Genomic DNA, 9,606 nt, shown 5'->3' with positions numbered 1-9,606 from the left:
TTAAGAGGAGAGAAAATTATTTATTGCAAAGCGGCAATGCAAGGAGATAGGGGTCTTTTTTACCCAGATCTGACTCCCTGAATCTAAATCAAATTACAGTTTTTGTAAGTTTCAGGAGAGAGGGTTATGCATATTCATAAAAATTTCAGGAATTTGGGTGTGAGATAGTTGACAATTGGCTGAAATTTCCTTCGCCTTGGTTTAAAGGGACAGTCGCTTTTTAATGTGTGCACTTGTGCACCAGATGGGTCACACTGGCTTCCTGTCATCAGCTGATTGGGACTTACGCAGACGGGAGAATATCAGTTCCCAGGAACTTCGGTCCTGCCTGTTCAAATATGCGTGTGCGTGGGCCAAAGTTAACTTTCAAGTTGTTTTCTAAGACACATTAACTCATTTATCACCTGTTTCTAGGGGAATAGCAGGAAAGAATGTGCAAATTGGCTTTTCGTTCCAATCAGTTCTTAAAGAACTGAGCTTATTGTGTTTACTCATCAGTCTCCAACCGGGGTCCTATTTGTCTTAACCAGGGTGGGGAAATAATTGAGAGTAATTATGTTTACTTATTTATTTCCAACTGGGGTCCTATCTGTCCTAACCATCTGTCCTAACCAGAGTGGGGGAAATAGTTGAGTTTTGACTTTACTCAGTTTCAATTCCCCCTTTGAATGGCTACTGTTCCACTTTCTTGGGGAACGGGGTGGTGATTCATTCTTAGCTACTTCCTGCTGACTGGGGGCAAAGATGGTGAAACTCAATCCTTGATTAGTAAGTTTCTTGTAGTTTAGACAGTTCTCAGAATTTTCTGACTGTAGTCTGGGGAGAAGAGACTAGGGGTGCCTGTAGAGTAGCCTATAATTTTGGAGGCTTGAAGACAGATAAGCAGTTAGGTAAACATTGAACACAACAGCAAGTAAAGAGAGTTAATGTTAACATGAGGAGCATTATAACAAATAAAAATCCCAGCCACCCTAAATTGGGTAACCAAGAGGTGAGCCAAGAAAAGTCTATCTCAAAGGTGGGGGTTAAATTATGTCGTATAGTTTCCCTGTCCTGTTGCAATTTATGAATGGTGCGATGAACAGCCTGTTGATCTTGTTCTATTTGTCCTGATGCATTAACTAATGGGCAGCAGGTGGCATTGATGTACATATATACCCCCCATGTGCTACTAGCATAAGGTCCAGGACTGCCTGATTCTGAAGTTCAACAGTTTGGATAGAGGTTATTTCAGTTTGGAGTGCAGAAGTTATTATCAGAGGTAGAGTTAGCTACTGACTCTAGGGAAACAGAAACATTCTGAATGAATTGGTGTAAATGATGGAGGTCATTATTATTTTTCCCCAGCACCCATCCTATTGTTGTTGTTGTTATGTGCCGTCAAGTCAGACCTGACTCATAGCGACCCCTCCTTGGGTTTCTGGGGCAGTATCACTACGGAAGTAGATTGCCCCATCTTCCTTCCGAGGAGTGGCTGGTGGGTTTGAACCGCCAGCTTTCTGGTTAGCAGTCAGATGCCTTAGGCACTATGCTACCAGGCAACCATCCTAGGAATTAAAAGTCATTGAGCCTTTTCCCAAGCGCTCCAAGTTAGATCAGGTGGACTATGTCGGTGCCGGTGGCTAGGGTGGTCAGAATATAAAACTTCTTCTAATGGCAGGAAATGTATTCCCCCTGCCCAAATCCACCCTAGGGTGTAAGTGCCTTCATGATTAACTGGCCAAGTTTTAAAGGCAGTATGCTCACATAACCAATATAGCCCTGAATGGTGGAGGGAATAAGCAGTAGGAGGTAACTGAAAAATAGCCCTAGCAATGCTCTGATCAGAGTGATGCCTATTTTATTAGGCATATTTTAACTGGGGTGTTATGTTTTATAACAGCACCATTTTCATTAAGCCAGGTATGGTTCGGCATATAAAAGGACGAGGTCTGGTTGCATTATGCCCATTTCCCTGCAGAAGCTGTTGACCTAGAAGGGGTCCAATGTATAAATAAAGTGGCCAAATTTGAGACCTTAATACATAATATTTTACCAGAGAGGAGCTTTTGTTAGGATTAATTATACTCGCCCCTTCATTTCTGGCTCAGTATTCTAAATGTAAGGGAACAGGGATGATAGGTAAACCCTGTGCTCCATGTGAAGGAAAGTGGGCATACACCCAACAATTATTAAACCAAGGTGTGTGGTTTAATAGTGTCTGTTGGAGTTTTATGAGAGTATTAGATGCCCATCCTCCTTCAGAAGCAGGTAGGGATAAAACAATTATTGAGCTGATCAAAAACACATTCATGTTTAACCTAAAACTGTTTTTCTTTCAAATAAAACCTTAAGATCCTCAATGGGTTCACAAGTATATTCCACTGTAGATTGTTGGGGACCCTCAGTGTTCAGTTGGTCAGGCTCTCTTGAGTCTCCCTATTTTACAAGGTTGTTTCCTGTAGAACAAAATTTAGTTATAGGTCAAGGAGGGTTTTCAGTATAGTCTGGTGCTATTCTCAATCGGGTGTGATGTATCCAAGGGCGGACTCCCTTCGGTTTGGCTGAGGCATGCGTTGTCAGCAATACTTCATAAGGCCCAGTCCATTTGGCCTGGAGCTGGCTCTGGGGAATCCGGTCATTCCACTCCTTCAGCAGGACCCAATTGCCTGGACAGAAGCTATGAAGGGGAGTATCTGTAGGATACAACAACCTGCTGGAAGCAAACTGGTTTATAATCTTCAATGTTGCAGATAAAGTTTGTACATGTTTTAAAATATCCAATTCCTTAACAATTTTAAGGTCTCCCTTTCCTGCATAACTGGGGTGCCATACTCTACAAAATGGTCTCCCATATAATATTTCATATGGGCTTAACTTAAGCCTGCTTCTGGGGCAATGTGGACCCACAACAGGGCAAGAGGTAAAAGTTTTTTCTAAGATAAGTTAATGTCTTGGCACATTTTAGCCAGTGTCTTCTTAAAAGTGTGCTTCATCTTCTCAGTTTTCCCTGTCAGTTAGGCTTTCCACAAGGAATGTAACCTCCTAATAGTCCTGTTACTTGTTGGACTATTTGGAATGCAAATATTCCCTCATTATTACTTTGAACTGAGACTAGCAAACTGAATTGGAGATAATCTTAATAGGGTTTACTCACCTCTGCTGCCTTTCTGTGCTGCAGGGAAAGGCTTACACCCATCCAATGAAAGTGTCTATAAATACTCAGAGGTACTTGATTTTTCCAGGGGCTATAAAATTTACCTGCCAATCCTTGTATGGACCCAGTCCTCTTGCTTGAATTCCTTTTACCACTAGAGGTGGACTGCACTTTGGATTGTTTCTAGCATAGATTAAGCAGCCTTGTGTCACTTTTGGATGGTTTTGTACAGATCCAGTCCTGCAATAAGTTTACTCAGCCAAGCATACAAGGCATCTTTTCTCATAACAAGTGCTGTTTGCAGCGACAGCTCTGCCTGGTGCTTTTGTAGTCCATAGCAACAGGTAATTGCAGAGGGTTGTGTGTAGGGCTCATGCCTGGTTGGGATTAACATCCACCTAGAGCTTGTTAGCATAGTGGCTGAGACACTTGCCTGCTAACCAGACGGCTGGCGGTTCAAACCCACCAGCCACTCCTCGGAAGGAAGGTTGGGCAATCCTACTTCCGTAGTGATAACTGCCTCGGAAACCCAAGGAGGGGTCGCTATGAGTCGGGGCCGACTCGACGGCACATAACAACAACAACAACAACAAGAGCTTGTTAACTGAGAAAGTACTTGAGTATTTAATTTGTTTAGTAAATTTCATCCCAACAGAGGAACAGGGCATTCAGGCATGTGTAAAAATACTTCCAATTAATACAATACTCCCCACCCGGCATTCAAGACGTTGAAGAAAAATATTATATTACTAAAATGCCAGTATTGCTCGTAGTCTTGTCGGACAAAGGGCCTTGGGGATATTTAGGACTGAGTATGTTGTCCCTGCATCCAGCAGAATTCAATGGGCTGTTTTCCCATAGTTATTGCCACTCAGGTTTCTTGTGGGAGATAGGAATTTGCTCAGTCTGCAACGGAGCCCCTGGGCTCCATTGTTCTTGATCGCTGTCAGCTGTGTTTACCATCTGCTGGGCCCCCTTTGGTTGGTTTTGGAGGGTTTGTTTTGGGCACTCCCTCTTCCAGTCCCCATCCTTCCTTCAGTAAGCACACAGTTGAGGCCCCAACTTTGTTGGCTGGTTTCCTGGAGGAGGAGCTTGATTTGCTCCCTTTCTATTCATTGGTTGCCCATGGGGACTTACCCAGTAGGACTGACTTTGTGGCGTGCCTCCCAGGGCAGCAGCCAGCAGGGCAGCCTGTTGCTTCATGTCTCTGCTTCTGCTTCTCCTGCTCCTAGTCTCAGTTATTATAGACCTTGAAAGCAACCTCTACAAGTTGAGAAGTGCTCATACCCAGTGCCCCTTCTAATTTTTGGAGTTTATGCCTTATATCGGGGGCACTCTGGCTTATAAAACTTAAGTTGATAACACAAGTGTTCTGGGGTTCATCTGGATCTGTGACAGTATATTGATGGTAAGCTTCATACACCCGTTTAAGGAAAGCAGAAGGATTTTCCTTGGGGCCTTGTTGTATGTCTTGAACTTTGCGAACATTAATCTGCTTTGGGCCCCCTTCTGGAGTCCTATAATAATGTACTCTTTCATATGGGCCAACCTAGCTTTGTCCCCTAGGTCATTTGGATCCCATTCTAGATTTGTTCCTGGCACTGCCTGATGGCTGGGGCCCCTGACTAGGTTTTTAGGCTGGAGGCTGTGAAGACTGTCGGCCTCTTTTCTAGCTTTCTCTTATACCATCCACCTTTCTTCAGGGGTGAGCAAAGTAGTTAATAACATATTAATATCAGCCCAATTGGGACAGTGAAATGAAAGTATGGAGGTGATTAACGTTTCCATCTGCTTTGGATTCTCCCTGTAAGTGGGCATCGTAATATTTTCAAATTAGTAGGTCAGCTGTGGTGAATGACACATGAGTCCAAACGAAACCTCCAGGATATCTTTCATGATTTAAACCAGATGGAACCTGCCGTAATGGGTATTTCCCTGACGGACCTGGATTATACCCCTGCCAAATTATACACCACTCCAAGTATGTGCTGGGGAGACCGTTTCCTGAGGGGCACCTGCTTTCTGAGGGGCATCCAGGGTGCTATCAAGTAAAATGGAATATAACAACATTGGAGTTTTAGGAGGTTCTGAATTCAAAATTCCCTCAGGTTTAGGTGGTGGAGTCATAGATGAATTGTCTCCCAACTCTGGAAGGTATGGGGGAGGGGCAGACGGGGGAGGAATGGAGTCAAGGCAAGGGTCTTCAGAGTTCTGAAGGACACCTTTAAAATACACTTTCCCTTTAGGCCATACAACTGTCACCCTGCATTTTTTCTGTAAACCTTTGTTTTGAAACAAAGCCATGAATAACTCCAGGTGAAACAGTCATTTTCACTTTTGATTTTTTATTTTTCAAAATGAATTTAGTTGCATAATAATATCATTGTTCGGACACCCATTTTCTGGCCATCTATTCCCAGACTCAAGCCAATATTGTGGCTAGACAATGTTACAGAAAAATATCAATTTTTTCCTTTTTATAGGCTCAAAGCCAAAATGAGCCCAGTTTTTCAGAATGCAGCTAAAGGGGCTGCATTCTGGTATAGAACCTTGGTTACCCATTTTCCAGTCACACTTCACATCCACTCTCATTTGAAACTTCTGCACTTGTGCCAAGCACACACTCTTACCCACACACAAATAAAACAAATCAAGCTAGAGCTAGACCAGATCAAAGCAAAAGATCCCTAAGAAACACACACACAACAAATCAACTAGTGCCAGAACAGATCAAAGTAAAGGATCCCTAAGAAGCACGTGAGCTACAGTAAACCCACACACAAACCAAACCAAAACCAGACCAGACCAGAATAAACCTTTAACAGCTCTTCAGCTGTAGAGATTTCTTTCAACCTCCCAATCAGCTTATGTTCGTGCTCTAAGGAATTCAATCTATACTTACCCAGGAGACATCTTGAAACTCAGAATAATTTTCTCTTCTCTCAAGAAAGTGAAAGTGCCTAGGGGCCGAGGACACTACAGACAGTCACAGACTCAGCACCCCTTATGTACCTTCAGACAAAGCAGTGTCTGAGTACGCACAGGGTCTGTCAGGGGTCCATTCCATTTCCACGGTCTGAGGGTGTTTGTGCTCCAGGCAGAAGGTCAGAGACCCTCGGTTCCATGTGGGGTGCCAAAATTGAAATAGGACCAAACGCAGGTCCCTGCCCTGTGTGCACTCAGGCCAAAACAGTTACACACTGAGTGATTACGAGGAGATAAAATTATGTATTGCAAGGCGGCAATACAAGGAGGCAGGGGCCTTTTTACCCAGATCTGACTCCCCTAATCTAAATCGAATTACAGATTTTGTAAGTTTCAGGAGAGAGGGTTATGCATATTCATAAAAATTTCAGGAATTTGGGCATGAGATAGTTGACGATTGGCTGAAATTTCCTTTGCCTCTGTTTAAAGGGACAGTAGCTTTTTAACGCAGTGCACTTGTGCACCAGATGAGTCACACAGGCTTCCTGTCATCAGCTGATCAGGGCTTAGGCAGAGGGGAGAATGTCAGTTCCCAGCAACTTTGTTCCTCTCTGCCCCACTGCACATGTCTGTGGGCCAGAGTTAATTTTCAAGTTGTTTTCTGAGACATTAATATGTTTCACCTGTTTCTAGGGGAATAGCAGGAAAGAATGTGCAAATTGGCTTTCATTCCAATCAGTTCTTAAGGAACTGAGCTTATTGTGTTTACTCATCTGTCTCCAACCGGAGTCCTATTTGTCTTAACCAGGGTGGGGAAATAGTTGAGAGTAATTATGTTTACCTACTTATTTCCAACCAGGGTCCTATGTGTCCTAACCATCTGTCCTAACCAGGGTGAGGGAATAGTTGAGTTTTGACTTTACTTGGTTTCATAATCCCTAATGAAGGCTGTAGTCTTTGATCTTCATCAGTTAGTACTTGAAGTCTTCTTCACTTTCAGCACCACGATTGTGTTATCTGCATATCATGGGTTGTTATGAGTCTTCCTCCAATCCCAAAGCTGTGTTCTTTGTATAGTCCAGCTTCTTGAATTATTTACTCAGCATACAGATTGAATAAGGATGGTAAAAGGATACAACTATGACACACACATTTCCTGATTTTAAACCATGTAGTATCCCTTTGTTCTGTTCGAACCACTGCCCCTTGGTCTACGTACAGGTTCCTCATGACCACAATTAAGTGTTCTGGAATTTCCATTCTTCTCAATGTTATCCATAGTTTGTTATGATCCATACCATCTAATGTCTTCGCATAGTTAATAAAACATAAGTAAATATCTTTCTGGTATTCTTTGCTTTTGGCCAAGATTCATGTGACATCAGCAGTGATACCCTTTGTTCCATGTTGTCCTATGAATTGGCTTGAATTTCTGGCAATTCCCTATCAATATACTGCTGCAACAGTTTTTGAATTATGTTCAGCAAAATTTTACTTGTGTGTAATACTAATGATATGGTTTGATAATTTCCACATTCTGTTGGATCACCTTTCTTTGAAATGAGCACAACTATGGATCTCTTTCTAGTCATTTGGCCAGGTAGCTGTCTTCTAGATTTCTTGGCATAAATGGGTGAGTGTCTGAAGTGCTGCATCAATTTCTTGAAACCTCTCAATTGGTATTCCATCAGTTCCTGGAACTTTGTTTTTTGCCAATTCCTTCAGTGCAGCTTGGACTTCTTCTTCAATGCCTTAGGTTCTTGATCATATGCTACCTCCTGAAATGGTTGAACACAGACCAATGCTTTTTGGTCCAGCAACTCTGTATTCCTTCCACCTTCTTTAGATGCTTCCTCAATTGCTTACTATTTTGCCCATAGAATCCTTCAATATTACAACTAGAAGCTTGAAGTTTTTCTTTAGCTCCCTCAGCTTGAGAAATGCCATGTCTTCTTCCCTTTTGATTCTATAACTCCATGTCTTCACATATTTTCTTATAATAAACAAGACAAAGTAGAGTGCCTGAAACACAGCTGAAACTTTAAAATGTCAAGGGAGGGAGATTGATTAAATGCTACTGTTATATACATTAAAAAAGAAAGAACATTGAATATTGAATATCTTCCTATTCATGAAAATGGCTTTGGTAATTTAAATCACTCCCATAATTTTTTTTTTTTTTTTGTACATTTCAAGGATTCTCTTGTAATTATTGCCAAACTTGGGGAAAATGGCAGGAAATTGAGAAAAGCCAGAATGTGTTTCAGAAATGAGTTCACTTGCCCAGAAAGGTGTTAAACACCTTCTATGCTCTGGTAGTGTAGTGCCTAAGGCACTTGACTGCTAACCAGAAGGCTAGCGGTTCAAACCTACCAGCTACTCCTTGGAAGGTAGGTTAGGCAATCTACTTCCATATTGATACTGCCTCGGAAACCCAAGGAGAGGTTGCTACCAGTCGGGTCTGACTCGACAGCACATAACAACAACAATGTTAAGCCTTATATTATATGCTAGTGATATAACCAGTATAACTAAGAAAGGGTCCATCTCTCTAGGAGTTCACAATTGAGTTCTTCTTCCTGTATTAGAGCTTAAACTCTAAAGCACTTGGTTTGTGGAAGGCTACAGTCTTCAGTGGGAGCCCTAACTCCATTTTGAGTCTTGACTTAAGTTCCAAGGCTGTTTGAGTTTTTCTAATCATTAAACCTGAAATGTGGCTATGCCCAAATAAGTCCAGGAAAAATCTAGGGAAGGGCACTTTGCCATCAGGAAGTGTGGTTGAAAATATATTATGCTCACACAAAGAACTAGGGAGTTTTCCTGAGTGTGTCCTTAATGATTTACTGAAAAGAGCCACATGTTACCTAATTTAAATTAAAGCTTGGGGTCCTGGTGTTGTCTTGAGGCCATCTTGTGGCTATGCCTCAGGGCTGCATGGTCATGAGTTATACCCTGATTACTATGTAGCCAGGTGGTCATGCCTCAGAACCCAATCCCCTAACTCTTTTTAATCTTTACTTGTGTAGTTATCCCAATCATGGTCCTTTCTCCTCTTCTGTAGTCCCACCTGCAACAGCAATGAATTGACGTGCCACCAATCATGATTTTTTGATGGTTTCTTCACCAGCCACTCCTCGGAAGGAAGATTGGGCAATCTACTTCTGTAGTGATACAACCTTGGAAACCCAAAAAGGGGTCACTATGAATTGGATCCAACTCGACGGCAGTGAGTTTTTTTTTTTTTTTTCGTACTCTATCAAATATAATGAATACCATAACTGTGATTCAACGGACTCCATTTGGCTTCTGTGTTGTGTGTATGCTGATGTTTCCCTCATCCTGGATGATTGTCTTTGTTTTTGCCATTGGTCTACTTAAATCTTAATAAAAGGGTCTCTAGTTGTTAAAGAGGAGCTCTGGTAGCATAGTGCTTAAGACACTTGCCTGCTAACCAGAAGGCTGGTGGTTCAACCCCACCAGCCACACCTCAGAAGGAAGATGGGGCAATCTACTTCCGTAGTGATACTGCCTCGGAAACCCAAGGA

Source organism: Orycteropus afer, unplaced genomic scaffold (genome assembly GCF_000298275.1).
Source record: "Orycteropus afer afer isolate SDZICR_OR568_19922 unplaced genomic scaffold, OryAfe1.0 scaffold00280, whole genome shotgun sequence".
Taxonomy (NCBI): Eukaryota; Metazoa; Chordata; class Mammalia; order Tubulidentata; family Orycteropodidae; genus Orycteropus; species Orycteropus afer.
The sequence above is the reverse complement of the archived record's forward strand: the minus strand, read 5'-3'. Positions refer to the sequence as shown.